This window comes from Polypterus senegalus, chromosome 1 (assembly GCF_016835505.1).
Source record: "Polypterus senegalus isolate Bchr_013 chromosome 1, ASM1683550v1, whole genome shotgun sequence".
In the NCBI taxonomy this organism is placed as follows: Eukaryota; Metazoa; Chordata; class Cladistia; order Polypteriformes; family Polypteridae; genus Polypterus; species Polypterus senegalus.
Window position 1 is genome coordinate 66,839,891 of NC_053154.1, and position 17,816 is coordinate 66,857,706.

General features: G+C 34.9%; 1 protein-coding gene across 10 annotated transcripts in view; it reads left to right on the plus strand.

The window, feature by feature from the left end:
* Positions 1-17,816, plus strand: part of tead1b (TEA domain family member 1b) — a 171,036-nt gene that overhangs the window by 3,423 nt on the left and 149,797 nt on the right. Inside the window, exon 3 of one of the 10 annotated variants that reach the window (XM_039750034.1) lies at positions 6,558-6,654. The exons of 8 other annotated variants lie outside the window; for them this stretch is intronic. The gene's annotated coding sequence lies outside the window, so the exon portion shown is untranslated. Of the gene's footprint in view, positions 1-6,557; positions 6,655-6,747; positions 6,886-17,816 lie in introns of those variants that run through there. One more of the 10 variants, XM_039750038.1, reaches the window with a different exon arrangement.

Here is a 17,816-nt window from a genome sequence, read left to right on the forward strand (position 1 = left end):
CCATTTTTCAGTTACTTTCATGAGTGTGTTTTAATATACAGATTTGTGAAATAAGTAAAAAGTGGTAAATTACATCAATTTGATACTATTTAGTTAATTACTAATTAGACTAACATCAACAATAGTTTTAATGTCATCCATTTTTCAAACACACTATATGTGAAAAAATCTAGTGACTGGATACTTTTGAAAAGAAAAATAACTATTAGGATGAATGTGATGACAGTCTCATTGGAAAATTGCAATGAAAATTTCTAAATGATTGACACCAAGAAAATAATGCGCTACTTTGTAAAAATAAGTGAAAAATAAGCCAGCTGTTTTAAACAACTCCTTGGGAAGTTGGTTAATTGCAATAGTTGGAGCAGTATGGACAGCTAAGAGCTAAAACCGTCTGATTGTTAAGTTGACATCTGGTTAAGCCCTTTTTGCACCTGTAAACGAGAGAAAGGAAGGTGGTGGGGATGAGGGTGGCAAATGCAAACATGCACACACGCTTTTGTACTTTGTGAACTTAAAATTCATGCCAATGACCATTTTTCAAACCTTGCTTTCTAGTTCATGTCTGGAACAATCTATTATGTCAGCAAAAGGCGGTAGTGGTCGTAACACCATATGGCTTGTGTATGCTTCAGATAAGTTATCTGTTAATTTAGCTTATCAATAGCATTTTAATATGCCTCATATTTGAATCACCAACTCCTTTATTTCTTTTGTGAGAGGGAGACCATAGTTTAAAATGAAGTCATACTTGTTGCTGTTCCACTATATGTCTTGGAGAAAGCTATAAATTGCTAATTTCTGTAATTTGGAAAGAGTAACTTAGCCTTAGCCCACATCATTTTGCAGTATTTGCTTTTTTGTTTGTAGGTAATACTATAACTGAAATCAGAATAAGAAAAAGGGTCATCATAGCTTTTTTGAAAATATTTATCCCCAGGTAGATCCAGATATGAGATCAGAAGTTTGTGCAAGTAGTACCTTTTTATCTGTGCAGATAATATTTACTTATGTTTTAGCATAACATGAAAATTATTTGTTGGATTCGGTGATAACCGCATTAAGCCTTTAAGAGTGTAAAAGAAACACTAAGTTTGTATTTGCAAAAGTGTAATACTAATTTATATGGAAGTTCTTTAAACAACAAATTTATGATCTCTCTTGCTTGGTGGTCTGTGTTTTGTTTTAAAAATTAAAATGATTATATTATATATTTCTGTGAATTTTTTTGTTTGTATTTTTGTCTTGTGTACTGTTAACTATTAAATTGAACAAATGGATAGTTTTGGTTTAGAGGATTCATCATCTCTCTTTTATCAAGACTGATGCCTTAATTGTTTTAATGCCTATTAAGCATATTTAATCCTGTTATTAAAATATTTTCTAATTGTATATACCACTAAATACCTTCAATACACATTCAGTGTACACTGTACAAAAAAAAATCTTACATGTTCAGACCAATCTTTTTTTATATTTTCTTTTATATTATGTCTTCCTAGTATTCTGTAACGGCACTTGGCATGATTCCAAATTTTGCCAAGTTTTCCCTCTTTTTCATGGAATGGGACCAAAGGGTGAATGGGAGATATTAGCATCACAAATGACAGACCCAGTGTCTGACCTTTATTGTATTCCAGCAAAGCTTTTAGTACTATGTTGTGCAAAAATATATTATATAATGCCTGAGTTGGTGCACAGTGACTAGATGGCCTAGTCTAGATAGGCACTGAATATACTTTTGCTGTTGACTAAGGTCCCCAAAAGTTCTTTTTCCATTTATGGAGTGTGTTTAGGCTAGAGAATGGTTTTCTTTCTTGTGTTGGCAGCTTAACTTCTTACACATTTCCTTTTTAAAAAACAAAAAAAAAAAAAAACTAGGGGACTTTGCAATTTAACAAACTGCATGTCTGTTGATATAAACACATTTCTGTCAACAATTGATTTTTTTTTTTTTTGTAGTAGTTACATGATAGTATCTGTCAAATTATAGTATGGATTTGTACTCTTTCCTTTTGTGATACTGTGGAAAATGTTATTTAGCGCTGTTTTTCATATTTTTATATTTGTATACTTGATCACTTTATAGCATACACTTATGTGTTTAGTTGGCATGTTGCTCATATTTCTGAAAAGCTGTTCAATTCTAATTCTGTTAAATTTTGAATTGTTAGAAATAGCATAAGTGCATATTGTTCACCTGAATTTTGATGTGGCACGTGTTTGAACTTGTAGTATGAATACAATTTTTAAGGTCTTTCACACTGCAGTTTTGCTTTTGTTAAACAAATGACAAGTGCTATTGCAAGGAAAGCTGGATTGTAGTCACTTACGTCATCTAAGTAAATCTACTTTAGGACTGTATAGCTATAAAACAACTGGCAACCAACTGTGTGCACTTTGGCCTTGCCTATTGTCTTTGTAAGTGAAGATCTTTGAGGGTAGGGTAGAATTCAGTATTTACCTTTTATTTTTCTCTACTGTAGTAGACATTATAGTAGCTTTTTTAAATTTTGAAGTTGTATAGGAAGTAAAGACAAAATTGGACCTGTGTTTCTCGGCTGAAGAGGTAGTTTTCAAGATGCCATATACAGAATAGCTGACTGGATTCATTCTTGACTTATACAACACCTTTTAACTTGCAGAAGTTGCAGCTCCTGATCTTTGTTAGTAACATATCAAAATTTACAAGAGGGCTTCTTAAGTAATTTCTCAAAATTGATGACATCTGTTTAACTTAATGGATTGGGTTGTTGCTTTGTTTTTTAGGTATTTAACATTTAATGCTTGTGTCTCTGAATTGGATTTCACAGGTTAAGAAAACTGATTGATGGATTAAAGTTGTCACATATTATAATACAAAATAATTTTCTTTTCCAATTGTTTAATTGGATATTAGCAAGATGAATGAATAGTGAACACATATACAATGTCAACATGAAACTATAGTGTGTTCATGTAATCATATTGGTCAATCAGTCTTTCATTGTGACTGCTTTGTCTGGCCATTGCTTCTGCATTTTACTAAGAAATGAAACAAGTAAAATTAAATGGCAAAACCTATTCTGTTAATTTGAATAAAACTAGAGTGGAGTTTAAAAGTATGACATTTACAGTATCATTATAATGTTTATTTTGGTCAAATGTTGAAACTGGTAGTCCTTTGTGCCTGGAGTGCATTTCAGATTATAGAAGCCATAATGTTAAATGACAGTCCGTTCCTTCTTTATATGTACACCTTAACTGTTACCCTAATGCTCCCTGTTTTGCTGTGTAGCGGTCTGAGCCAACAGAACACTACTACTCTAGCAGAAGATAAAAATGCGTTTTGTTTGTATGGAAGAATGTATCTTTTTTTTAATTGAATAATTAATTGATTTTGATAAATTGCGATTTCCTTATGCATAATTTTTCCCATTCATATTCAAAGAGAATTGATATATTCATTCTCAAATGTATAAGATATGATTATTAAAAAATACATGCTGTAACATTGTGATTATTGAATGCTGTTTGCAATGTTCATATCATGTAGCACGGTGGTGGCATTTGTTAGAGAATATGATACATAGCAGTGCCTGGCAGATAATCAAAGCCATGTTTTGTGTCAGTTGAAAGCGAATGAAGCCATGACTCCATAAACTTCAGAAAATGCTGATTATTTGAACTGCTGCCTGTCAAATAATGATTCTGATAGCCTTTTAATAGAAGAGCAAAAAAGAAATTTGCCTCAGGTTACTTCTTTTACTTGAAGATATTACTAGCATAACAGGGGAAAATACAGTATACATGAATTCAAGTGACCTGCAGGATACTGAGTGTTAGGCAGTTGGGGTGGTTGAAGCATAACTGCTAACTGCATTTCGCATATAGGAAGTAACTACCATTGGGGAAAAAAAACTGTTAGAATGTGCAGAAGTTATTTCTAATACACAGATTATTTTGTCAATTAAAAAGGTTGCAGTGTAGGTTGTGACAACTTCCATCATCTTCACATTTGAAGAAGCAAATATTGGTTGCTGTTTAGTGCACTTGAAATATACACAAGGTCCTGTGTGTAATATTTAATTTTGTTATCATTTACAATGACAACCTAGACTTTAGTTTGATTGAAATCAGTTTATGAAAGTACTTTTGCATTTTAAAAAATAATGAAACAATTATGAAAGTCCTGCGACCATGAATTTGATTAACCATAGTTAGAGATGAACAAGTGCTTTACTTCCAAAATAGAGAAGTATCAAAGCACAGTCTTATTGTCAGACATGTTCTTAAAACTAAACTAAACCTTTGGTGTGATGTTCATGTAAAATGTATCTCTTTTTTGAATTTTTTTCAGTCCAGGATCAGGGATTGAACTTGTAGCTAAGTGGTTTCAAGTCTGTGACCTTAACAAATGTTAAGAAAAAAAGCTTTGTACTTAAAAGTTTCCATGGGTTTCTATGGTTGTTTTCTACTGATTAAATCCATGTCACTGAATGTTGTTCCACTCAGGTTTTATCCTGCCTCGTTTTTCTAGTAATTTATTTATGTTTGACTAGCGTGTCCTATTATTCCTGTTTTAGATTGCAACTTGGTGTTGAAATAGATTACAAATCCAGTAAAAGCAGCTTATAAAAATAAATGCAGTAGATGTTGTTTAATACTGATGTAAAGCAGTGGTTCTATTAATCATTGTTCTTTAACAATTAATAATATGGATCTGCTTAATATAGCAGGGTCATTGAAAAAGGTTTTTATTTCAGGATATATTGAAGGGTAACATTTTTGTTAGAGAATGTATAAAAAAAAAATGAACATTAACATTAGTACCATTTTTGTAGCTCTGTATATCGTGCATTAGCCAAGTATTTTGATTGAACAGCAGTGTATATCACATTAGGGTTTCAGATCCAACAAACGAAACATATGTATTTGTGGTTCTGTGTCGTGATACTTATTTGGGATACGAGAAAGGGTACTGATATTCTGTTTACAATGTGTACTTTTCATCACATAGTCGTCACCAGTTACACTATATTAAGAACTGTGTAAACTGCAGAAACCTTTAAGACTTTGGTAGACTTTACTGGTCACATTCATTTGTTACAACCATACCTGATAGAACTTTATTAATGGGTCAATAATATAAAAAGCATCTATTCACTATTCGTTAACATAAGAAAAACTCCTGGTTTACTGTGGACTTTTTTAAAATTGTTTTTGCAGGTCTATTTTTCCAGTTTAACAGCTTTTAATTTTTTTTTGTATGTTTTTTTTGTTTTTATTTTTGTTTTATCTTGGAGACATCTGGATGAGGAGCTTTTCCAAGAAAAAAGGCTTTGTTATTCATTGTTGCTGTAAGTTTTGTTACCGTAAACCCCTAGTTCAGCAGTTTATACAGTAATGAGATAATAATTTAAAACATGTGCCAAATGTATCTACTGAAATATATATCCAAACATTGCTAAAGAATATATTTTAGATGAATAAAGAAGCTGTTTATTTTAGGGAGAGATTAAACACCTTCAGCCTCCCCCCACCTGATTAATTATTTGACAAATTGGTGTCCCATGGCCAGAGACATATGAAACATATAAAAACCAATATCTAATCCATGAATCATTAGATGAGTCAGTTCCTGAAACCACTATAAACCTCAGAGTTCTTGGCCACCACCAAAAGCAGGAAATCCAGGCTTCAATAACTTCCTTTCTCAGTGCTGGTTATTGCAGTGTTAGTGGTTAGTGTATGCTGCTTCTTCAAGCAATAGGAAGATGTTTTTCAGTGAAACAAAGGCACTCATTCACTTAATTTGCTGAAATTGTTTATAATTTGTAGTCTTTATTCATATGTCGGTTGCCCTGGCACACTATGATTGTGGGCCAATCTGATGTGCAATAGTAAAACTCAGCATGCCAGTTGATGGCTGTTGTTTCTTTACAGTGTCCCATCCAGTTGGCTTAGAATGTCTTGTGGGTTTAATGGAAAAAATTGATGGAATTTTTTCTGTATATTTTTGTAGGTTTTTAAAGTGTATTTTATTTCTGTGCTTTTTCACTAAATGTTAGTAAAGGAAAGCATGTTTAGAAATTTAGGTGGATAAGTTGCCCTGGTCTCTGTGTACCCTGCGTGGGTTTGTGTTCCGTTCAAGATTCATTCTGTTTTTCCTGTGTAAGGATTTACACTCCATAAACCTATAGTGAAAAAGGGTTTTATTATAGGAACAGAGAGACTGTAATATTATGGGATCTTGTTTAACTGTAGAAGCATTGGTTAATGGTTTATAATAGATATGTAATAAATTCATAACAAAATAATTAATATTTAGGTCTATATTTGCTTTGAGTTAGCTTTCCTGTTTAGAGGACTAAGAATATGGGTAAAGGAAATATAAATATTATACCAGTTCGTCCTATGTCTCCAGCACTAGGTTGTGTCAAAATATTCATTTTAGGATTTTAAGGTTACAATTGCACAAAAGTTGCTAATTATTAAACCATTGTTTCAGATATTTATTCAGCTGGTTCATGTTAAAACATAACAAAGTGCAGTGGTGTTTTTTTTCCCTTTTACAGCTATCTTGCAGTTACCCAGCTTACCAAGAATAGTTGTCAGATGATCTTGTAGAAACTTTATCCACCAACAGTGCTGTTTCTGGTCTCCAATCACAGTGTAAGTAGGAGATGTCTCCTTCAACTGTCGAGGTCTTTCATGTTGCATCTTATTAGTAATTACCTTTCAGAAGTCCAAACGTATTCAAAACATCAGTTCTCGGCAGGACTGTGCAAATAAACTTCAAAAAGTTTAAAACTGTGGTTAGTTTTAGGATTACATGGAACAATATTAACAAAGGCACAGTTATTGAAGGGGTTCTTGAGGACGAAGAAGCTGCACATATCTAAGGTAGAGCTGTAGATAAATATTTATTTGGTAATATTGTTAATAATATAAACTTCAGTGCAAGAAAATGCAGTAGATGTGCATTTTATATAGATTAAGAGGAAAAATGCTTACTCTGAACAGCATATTTTAAATTAATAAACAGACTTGTATGAAGGTGGAATTTGGACAAAAGTGCCGACATTCAAGAAAAACTGCAACCAACAAAATGTTTAGTTTCATTTACAGTATTATGCTATAATTAATGTCAGCTTCTTTCAGTAACTGGTTTGGCAACTCTAGGTTGGGTAGCATAAGTGAAAGAGAGTGGGTGTGTGGTAGTTTGGTATTCAATAGACTGGACAGTGCTTTCGGGTTTGTGCCCTGATTTGTTTCTGTTGCTTCTGCTTTTGGGTATTGCCCCTTGTGTCCACATAATTACTAAAACTGACTTTAGTAAAAGGATGCAAAGGCAGTATGTCAAAGAAAGAGTTGCAAGGCATGTTCATTTTGACCTCCGGAGTTAGTGAGGAGTGCAGTTTATTTAATTATGAGCCACATTTAAAGGCAACACACTATTTTAATATCAGAATTATCATTGCCTAAATTAATAGAAAAAAGAGAAAACAGCACAGGGTAGATAGAATAAATTACAGTGGGCATGGAGCTTTTATAAATGTGTGTTTTACAGTGTCTCATTAACACTAAGGTGGCAAAAGCTGACTTTATTCTATGTGCTGTTATAAATGAGAAAGCGAGTTATTCTCTATCTTGTTAACAAAACAACTAGTCACTGCCTTTCAAATTTTCTTGATATTTTACTTCAAAAATAAACTCTCATAAAGCCTTTAATGTATTAACGCATTATCTGTTTGTAATCCTGTAACATCTGCAGAGCAGGTTGGAAATGACCATTGCAGTCGTGCTGCATTACTATGTAAAGGGCAAAACCATTTATATTTTATGCAGTTTAATCAAATTGTATGTTGTGGATTTTTGTCTAACTTGTTAAGCTGGCTCAGAGAGAGCTTGGGCAGTCCATGATGTATCGGTACCTTTTGTCATAAAATATTAAGAAATAAAGAAATATGTGTCTAGCAGACAAAATACATTTGTTACCTTATACCTTTATTTTAATAAAGTTTTGAATGATGATCCTTATGCTCAAATACCATTAATACCGCTTTTTTGTTTTATTCTTTGCCAGCTGCATTAATAGTGTGGTTATTCCCCAGAGTAACGGTTTAGTACCACTTATCTACTGCTATTCATTAAACTATTACTGGAAGATTGTGTGCAGTATAGGATGTAAGTGGTAAAATAAAAAAAAAAAAAGTGATACTTATTATTTTCTTATGATGCATTGGTGTAGTTTACAACTACAAAGTTTAAGAAAACAAGCAATTCACCCCCTGATCCATTAATGATACAATATAGATGAACAGAACACAGATTATTTCTTCATTTTCTGAGCTGCCATAATCCATCTCAGTGATTCCGGTGAGGGGCATATAAACCCACACTCACTCATAACAGCAGGTTAATCAGTCATCCTAGCCTACAATAGAGGTTTTGCTTGGATGGTTGGAGACCGGAAACCAGAGTACACATAGAAAAATCAATGCAGATGAGAAGAGGACATGCTAACTCCATACACATTAATTGGGCATAGATTTGTATTCCTGCTTTGCAGCTATAGTAAATGAACTAGCAAAATACCCGCGCTTCGCAGCGACAAAGAACTGCTTTTAAATTTTTATTAAGAAGAAAAGAAAACCTTTTTAAACTGAGGGAAAATATACCAATAACTATCTTTTAAGGATCTCTTTGTATACCACGTTGTCAGTTCAGCACTCCGGTTGTAATATGACCAAGCTGTGCACTGAGATTACTTTTGAGAATGCAACGTATAGTTGTCACGAAGAAAAGCAATCTTGCCTGAAATCAATGGCAACCTTTTGTAGGGTCTGTCCCTGAGACTTATTACTTGTCATCCCGCAGCAGAGCCTTACTGGAAATTGGAGGCATCTGAATTGAAATGGAAGATCAGAGGGTATAACGGGGATGCAAGGAATACATCGAGTGTAGAGAAACTCTAGAGACAGCGTGTGTATTAACTTGTGGATTTTTCTGTGAATATTTGGTGGCAGCGTGACGTAGTTGCTTCCGCAAGACTGCGTTAGCTGTGGAGCTCATCTCGGAGCATATTTTCCTACCTTGTCAATTGTGCAGTGCGTTTTTTGTACAGGTTTGATGCATGGAAGTGATCACTCGTACTGCGTTCAGTCAGTTCACGTGAGCTGCTCTCTTGTGTGATGTTGCGATGTCCACGGCTTTATTTAATGTTAGCTAAGACCCGGCACTTAAAAGTTTCTCGCTACAGCAATTTTAACTCCGTTACAAAGTGATCTAAAGTCTCGTTTTTACCTCGTGTCTTCTCATTAAACTTGTATCTCACGAATAAAGTATTCGGCGTTTTTCTTCAGCGCTCTTTGGGAGCTCTTCCTTCTTTTCTACGTACTGCGGTCACAGTCAGTTCACGTGATTACGTGGGAGGCGTGATGATATGACACGCAGCTCCGCCCCCCACGGCCATCGAGCTAAAGTCCATTACAGTATATGAAGAAAAATAGGTTGCAGTTATGACCATTACGCGTAGAATTTCAAAATGAAACCTGCCCAACTTTTGTAAGTAAGCTGTAAGGAATGAGCCTGCCAAATTTCAGCCTTCTACCTTCACGGGAAGTTGGAGAATTAGTGATGAGTGAGTGAGTTAGGGCTTTGCCTTTTATTAGTATAGACTAGCAAAATACCCACGCTTCGCAGCGGAGAAGTAGTGTGTTAAAGAAGTAATGAAAAAGAAAAGGAAACATTTTGAAAATAACATAACATGATTGTCAATGTAATTGTTTTGTCACTGTTGTGAGTGATGAGTGTTGCTGTTATATATATATATATATATACACACACACACACACACACACTCTGTTTGGGGTGCGAGCAACTGTTGCTGGGGGTGCCAGAATCCATCAAGGAAGAAAAATGAAAAACATTATTTGTACAAAATCTTAATTTATTTATCCATTCCTAAATAATTAAATGGACAGGCTATTTCGTATCAGTGCAATATGCTGCTTGTTAAAACAGATGACTCCCGCTCTTACGTGCAAGTCTGCGTGGATATTATGAACTATCGCGTCTGTTCAAGTTCTATTTAAATTTTAAATAGAAGGAATTTTTATTTAGTCGACAGAAATATCTTTGGTTGGAATGTAAGTTAAATGTAGGCATCATTGCATAAATTTTTCTTCACCATAGAAATGTAAAGAGTAAATTCCATTCCAACCAAAGATATTTGTGTCGACTAAATAGAACTTGAAAGATATATTTTTTTGAATGTGGTCACGCAATTCAGATTGAGTTGACGTGCACTACATCGAGCCCGCGTGCTATTGTGGTTTCGCCTGCGTGCCTCAATAAGTCACCCTCTCCTTGCTCTTACTTTTTTACCGTTCATCTAATGATTACACTGAGTATGGCTTTACCAAAACAATCATTGATGGCGAATAAAGTATCCATTATTCATAAAGCTTCAATTGGTGATCTGTCCTTCTACGTTAACCGCATAATTTTTCATACGTCTCAAACCAAGGGGATGCGAGGGAAAAATGAATCTGATATATATGTGTGTGTGTATATGTATGTATATATATATATATATATATATATATATATATAATATAATATAATATGCAACACGTGTTTCGCCCTAATTTTGGGGTCATTAGTGCACACCCTCTCGGGAATTGAACCTCAGATGTCGGTGCTAGAGGCAAAGCCTCTTCCATTGTGCCACGGCGTGTGGTTTGTCTATTTGAGAGTATGTAGATCGGGATATATATATACTAGCAAAATACCCGCGCTTCGCAGCAGAGAAGTAGTGTGTTAAAGAAGTTATGAAAAAGAAAAGTAAACATTTTAAAAATAACGTAACAATCATGATTGTCAATGTAATTGTTTTGTCGCTGTTATGAGTGTTGCTGTCATATATAGCAAAATACCCGCGCTTCGCAGCGGCAAAGTACTGCATTAAAATTTTTAATAAGAAGAAAATTAAACCTTTTTAAACTAAGAGAAAATATGCCAATAATTTGTTAAGGATCTCTTTGTATACCACATTGTCAGTTCGGCTCTCTGGTTGTAATATGACGAAGCTGTGCTCTGAGCTTACTCTTGAGCATGCAACTTACAGTTGACCATGTGAACAGTAAACTTGTCTCAAATCTGACAGCTTGGATGCTGCTGTCATAATCGGTTTGAGTTTTATGGTTTGTTTCAATTATGACAGTATTTGCAGGACTTGTTGTGTTGAAGTGACATTCGGCATCTGTCAAGCGTTGAAAGCACACAACCGGTTTAATCGATAAAATCATATCCAGACAGAGTTTAAACATTCATAAACATCAAAGTGTCCAATACTGAAATCGTCACCTGTGAATCTAAAATGTTTAAGAGGCATTGGCGGTTGTCAAAAGTTCTAAAATGTTTGGCTATTTCGGTACACTTGAAAGCGACAACCGAACAATTCAGCGGCAGTCATCAACTCACATGCAGAATCATAGGTGAAGGGCTTAAGCATTTCACTCTTATAGTGCTCCTGTGTAGTATAATTATCTCCTGTACCGTCATCAGTCCACACCTTGAACCTGTCCCATTCATTCAATACATAAGACACCAATGTTCCTCCGAATATCAAGAGTGAGCCTGATATGGCCGTGCAATATGTAACACAGAGAATGGAAAAGGTAGGTGGTATCTCTGGGCATGGAAACCACTCGGTAAGTGACAGTTCTTTGATCAATAGTGATCACCTCGATAGACATGGTAATGGGGATTGGAATGATAAAGGAAATGGGTACCTGAGAAATGTAAAGTAAGTTTAAAATACCTATACAATAACTATAATTGTAATAAACAAACAATAAAACAGTGGAGAATATATATATTTTAAGCCCTTATAAACTCTCCCACACTGTTTATAAATATTCCCCGCAGAGTTATACAGCATAATCCCTTTGTATTCTCTTAGATATTAGGTAAGATTCATTGAAATTATGGATATAAACACACTGTTTATATACAGTAAAACCTAAATATTATTTTAAAGATATTGAGTGTCTCCGATATCACATATGTTACAGCCATTACGATAGACAGGCCACCAGCAATAAATACGTACAACGCAAGAAAAATAGTATACAGTTAATGTGTGTACAGTGACACTAAATGTACGTACATGTACTAAGTACTGTAAGTAGAAAATTAATTATGGTTACTCACCAACAATGACACAACGACTTGTCCGATAACCATGAGTTTAATTTTACTGCACGACAAAGGAGAGCGTTACAGTTCTTCCAAAGTAGCCACTTCAGGCGATTGTGCAGCACTGCCGATCTTCTTCTGGCAGTCTTCAATGCAAATCCATAAAGCAGATTCCATCCAGACTACTGCCTTATTACATCCACTTACAACTCGTTTTGCACCCTGGTTAAAAGGACACTACGGCCTTAGATCTTATATTCCTTTCCTACTTTTTAAATAAAAAGAATCGTAGGCTTCAAAAAATCCAAAACGTTTACCTTTTCGGCAATCGTTAACATCTTCCGTTTGCACTTGGGCACGGCCCCTGAAGCAGTAGCAGATCGTTTGGAGCCATAATGAAGGGCTTGACTATGCACAAAGATAAACACAAAAGAGCACAACTCTTTACACAGAGAAACACGTTGATGCTGAATGAGCGAGACGAGACTTCCTGGTTAACACTGCATTCAGCAGTCAGGAACTTAACTGCTTGCTCTGATTGGTTAGCTTCTTAGTCATTCGCCAGTGGTGTCCCTTGTATGAAATCAACTGGGCAAACCAACTGAGGAAGCATGTACAGGAAGTAAAAAGACACATTGTCTGCAGAACCCGCGAAGCAGCGAAAAATCTGCGTTATATATTTAGTTATGCTTTCATATAAAATCCGCGATAGAGTGAAGACGCGAAAGTAGAAGCGCGATATAGCGAGGGATTACTGTATGTATGTATGTGTGTATGTATATGTGTATATGTATATATGTGTGTGTATATATATATATATATATATATATATATATATATATATATATATATATATATATACACACACCATGCTTCAGAGAACATTTTAAAAATAATGTAACATGATTGTCAATATACAGTAATTGTTTTGTGAGTGTTGCTGTCATCAAGGATTTGATTATCATTATTTCTTTCAATCAGGTTCGTATTTGTAGGATGTGTTGTGTTCAAGTTACATTCCGTATTTGTCAATCGTCGTAAAGATAACAGGTTTCATTCATCGATTCGTTTCTTACTTCATCAATAAACGGCTCGTCTTCCTCTATCTGAGACGTGACACACTGCATGCACGGGTTTTTTTTTACACTGTCTTCCTTTAGCGGGACATTGACTTTTTCCACCGTGTGCTTTGTTTCCGCAGTAGTTGCACTTATGAATATGCTTGTATGTGTCACACGCTTCATATTTTTTTGCTGCCTTCTCAATTGTGTAATTCGGTTTTTGTTCAGCACTCTTTGGAACTGTTTCTTTTTGTCTGTGCACTGCGTCAGTTCATGTGAGCCGCTCGGTGTACATGCATCGAAGGTTCCCAGCTGTGCTGGTGCCATCTCGTGCGATGTCCACGGCTGTATTTAATGTTAGCTAAGACCTGGCGCTTAAAAGTTTCTCTCGCAGTATATTGCTGATTAGATTTTGAACAATCAGCTGTTATGAAGAGCTCTACTACCACACAGTCTGTCCTGTAGTATTATACTGGACAATGTATACTAGTCCTGTTTTCTTTTGTTAGTTTTGGTCAAGAGAACCAAAATATTTTACTTTTCAGAAGGTAAAAACATATCAACACACTGTATCTCTGGGCACTAATTTTGGAAAGGTAGAATGGCTGATGTGCTACCTTTTGCTCTTGATTAAAAGTTGAAATAAGAACCATTTATATTTAAGATAGATTGACTCTCAAGACTACTGAATGTACTACAGCCAAACTGTGATGCAGAATTTCATTAAGACGTAGATGATTTTAATGGATGGTAAAGTAATTATTTGTAATAGTGTTAAGGGTTTCTTTTACCTATATTACACATCAGTAATTATTCAATTTTCGTCTCAAAAGATGTTTGTTTTGTAAGATATGTAAGCTTGTGTGTAAGTAAGTTCTCTCATCTGTTACCCATGTATATGGTTTGTTTCTTCAACCCACTTAACACCTCCTTTATCATGAAGCATGCTGTTTGCATGCAATTAAAACAAAGAATAGGCCTCATCATGGGCAGGTCTGCACGTGTTCAGTATCGGGTTGCTTAACAGAATATTCCCTTTTTGATCTTTGGAAGTGTAGAGGTTTTTAAGCAATGATACTCTGAGACCAGTACCCTGATTTAGTTGATGTTTCTGCTGTATTATATTCTATTGTAGAAATGTGTTTCGCTGATACTGTGCCTTTCCTTGGTTAGCCGTGTTAATCCTTCAGACAGTCTCTTGAAATAAAAAGGAATTTAAGGTGTACAGTATTTAGTTAGAGGCTTGCATATGCACCGCTATTTTACATGTAATGCAAGATACTGTTATAAAAATAATAGCAAAGCTTTTTAAAGACTACTCTTTTTCAAGTTGCTGTTTTTCTTTCTTTTAAAAGCTTGCACCAGGTAGTGGATTATATATGTAGTCTCTGTTTGTGTACAGTACATGTAATACAAGGCATGTATTTGTACATTTAAAACGAAACCCCCAGATGTTCCTCAATAATGAAACATGGACTTTATTTATCATTGGTTTAAAATGTACACATAATTTCTGTGATTACTAATCTCTCAAGCAAGTAACATTAACTGTACTGTAACATCCTGTCTTCCATAAATATGGACTAATCGTTTTGTTGTATACAACAGTGCTTGGAAAACTTTAGTTACTTATGGTGTAAAAGTGCCCCCATGAATGTATAGTTTATAAAGAATATATGGACTTCATACACAATACACACATTGTTTTTTTTTTATTAGTGTGGTTACTGATGAAGTGTAGTACACTATTTTGAACACAAACATTTTAGGTACTGTATACACAATCTGACACACAAGTCTTGCAAAAAATAGTTTAATATGTTTTTTAATTGGTTTGAATATTTATGTAGTTTTAAGAATGTTTTGCTTGCATTGTAGCTGGAGGGAATGATAAAGTTCCCAGATTATATAAAGAGTTTCAGCAGTGGTTAGCCCAATTATGCTTGGTACGATTTATATTTTTGCCTTGTGTCTGCTTGGGGTTTTCTCCACATACTGTAAAATTTCTCACACATGACCAGAGACTTTCACCATGCATTGGTTTGCACTAATAAATTTTCACAGTACGAATAAGTGCCAGTGTACCTTGTGATGGAAAGGTGCACCATTCAAAGTTTATTCTGATTGATGCTGTCAGGAACAAAAAAATATGTTGGATCTTCAGAGTTACTTGATATTGAAAGCAGGTTTCTAAAACTTCGAGAGATATTACATAGCACTAGGCTGTGCTGATAGATGGATATGTGTGTGTGTTTTTTTATACATACATATTATGCAATTTTGAATGGTTTTATTGAAAGCTATTTTGTAAAAATACATGTTTAGGACAGATGTACAACTCCAATAAGTACGCCAATAAGTTTGTATAATATATTTAAACTTGGTAGTCAGTGCATACTTTTTCAGAACTAGCAGATATGTCAAACTTAGCTGAGTGGTGGTTTTCCTAAAACAGATTGAAAGACTGTAGTTTGACAATATGTCAAAGGATAAGTTGTGTATTTTCCAAATTTTTCTTCATAAACATGATATCTCTCTTTCTCTCTGCACACACGTATATAATATGTATATAGAAATACTTTGTCATACAACCTAAAATCAGAAACCATGCTCAAAAGAACTTTTACTAGCTTTATTTACAAATGTTGCCTTGCTACATCAAACTACTAGGGAAAAAAAGTCACCAGCTTAGAAAATTAATTTAAAAAACGAATAACAAGAACGATAGGGTTGAAAAAGTCATCAATCCCCTGATTTAATACTTAGTAGTGCTGATCTTTTTTTGTAATTACAGCCATCAATATTTTTGAATATTTCTCTACTAGCTTTGCACACCTAGATAAATTCCATGGTGAGCTGCAATAGATTATTCTCCTCATGTCCATCCAAAGATTTTCTATTAGATTTAAGTCTGGGCTCTGACTTGGCCACTCAAGAACATTCACATTCCCATCCTTAAACCACTGTAGTGTTCTTTTGGTGATATGTTTAGAATTGTTGGCATGTTGGAAGGTTAATGACCTACCAGTCTTCAGCTGTTTAGCAGAGGGATGCAGGTTTTCCTCAAGAATTTGTGTGTACTTGGCAGCATCCATTTCCCCTTCAATCCTGACCAATCAGTCCCTGCTGAAGAGAAACCCCCACCACAACATAGTGCTTGCCACCACTATGCTTCACAGTGGGTATGTTAGCCAAACATAGCACTTGGAGTTCAATCCAAAAAGGTTGTTTTTTATCTCATCTGAACACAGCACCTTTTCCCTCATGGCAGTAGAATCTCCCAGGTCTATTTTTGCATAGAACACACAAGACTGAATGTGGCACTTTTTCAGAAAAGTTTATTGCCGCCCTGCCATATAGGCCAGTTTTGTGTAAAGCTTGAGAGATTGTTGTCATATGCACACATTGACCAGTCCCAACTGTGAAGCCTTGTAAATAATTCAGAGTTGCCTTTGGCCTCTTGATAGCCTTTCTTATTAGTGCCCTTCTAGCTCGGTCATCCAGTTTGGATGGACGGCCTGATCTAGGCAATGTTTTGGTGATGCTATACACCTTCCACTTCTTAATGATACTCTGGAAAGTACTCAAAGGGTTAGCTAAATCCTTTAAAATCTTTTTGAAGCCTTCTCCTGTCTATTGCCTTTCTATAACTTTATCTTTGAGGCCTTTTGACAGCACTTTCCCAACCATGTTGGTTTCTTTTTCAGAGCCTTGCACTACTAGTTGTGAAATATTTAAGCCGGTTTTATTCCGTGGTAATCATCACCACTGCAATGAATGTCAGGTGGCGTAATTAGTCTAGTGTTTGATCACTAATTGAATTTTAGTAATTGTCCAGAATCTTTTAGAATGTTGTTTTCATATTGAAAGAGAGTAATATGTACATACAGGTTAAAAAAAATGGAATATTATATTATTTTCTAGGGTATAATGTAATAAAAGGTATAGGTTTTCACGGGGTATGATGACTTATTATAGGCACTGTATATAATATAAAAAAGCTATGTAAGTTGTCTGTCCAGGTGTTTTCTAATGTACAGAGCACCCCAAACTTATTCTTTAATGAGAAATGCTGTACCTTTGTCAGCTCAGCTTAATTTGTAGAACAGTGCACTCTATTGACAAAACCTGTTGATGGTCTTCAACAAATTGATTTTTTTTTAATGCTTGTGCAATATTTTAATCGAGTGATAAGGAAGCTGAATACAGTAAGATATATTGATATAGATATATCTATATCTCCACTCCACATGAGTTAATGTTAGAACAAGCTCCATTTATGCAAATTGGTATGTTCTCAAAAAGACTACTGCCCCAAGTGTTGTTGAGTATGTTTATGTCAATCCCAAGAAATATCGCTGTATCCATCACACAGGTGGACATCAGTGCAAACTGTATTGTAGTGGCCAGCATTTTACCATGTAAAGTGGGGTTGGATTATTGATTAACAGCAAAATGTCATGCAGGTATATTGAGCTTTGTATTCCATTAAACCCTGGAACATTCCTGTTACATTTTTCAAGCCAGGATTGTTTAAGAAGGCTGATGGAGCCTCAGAGAGGATAAGCA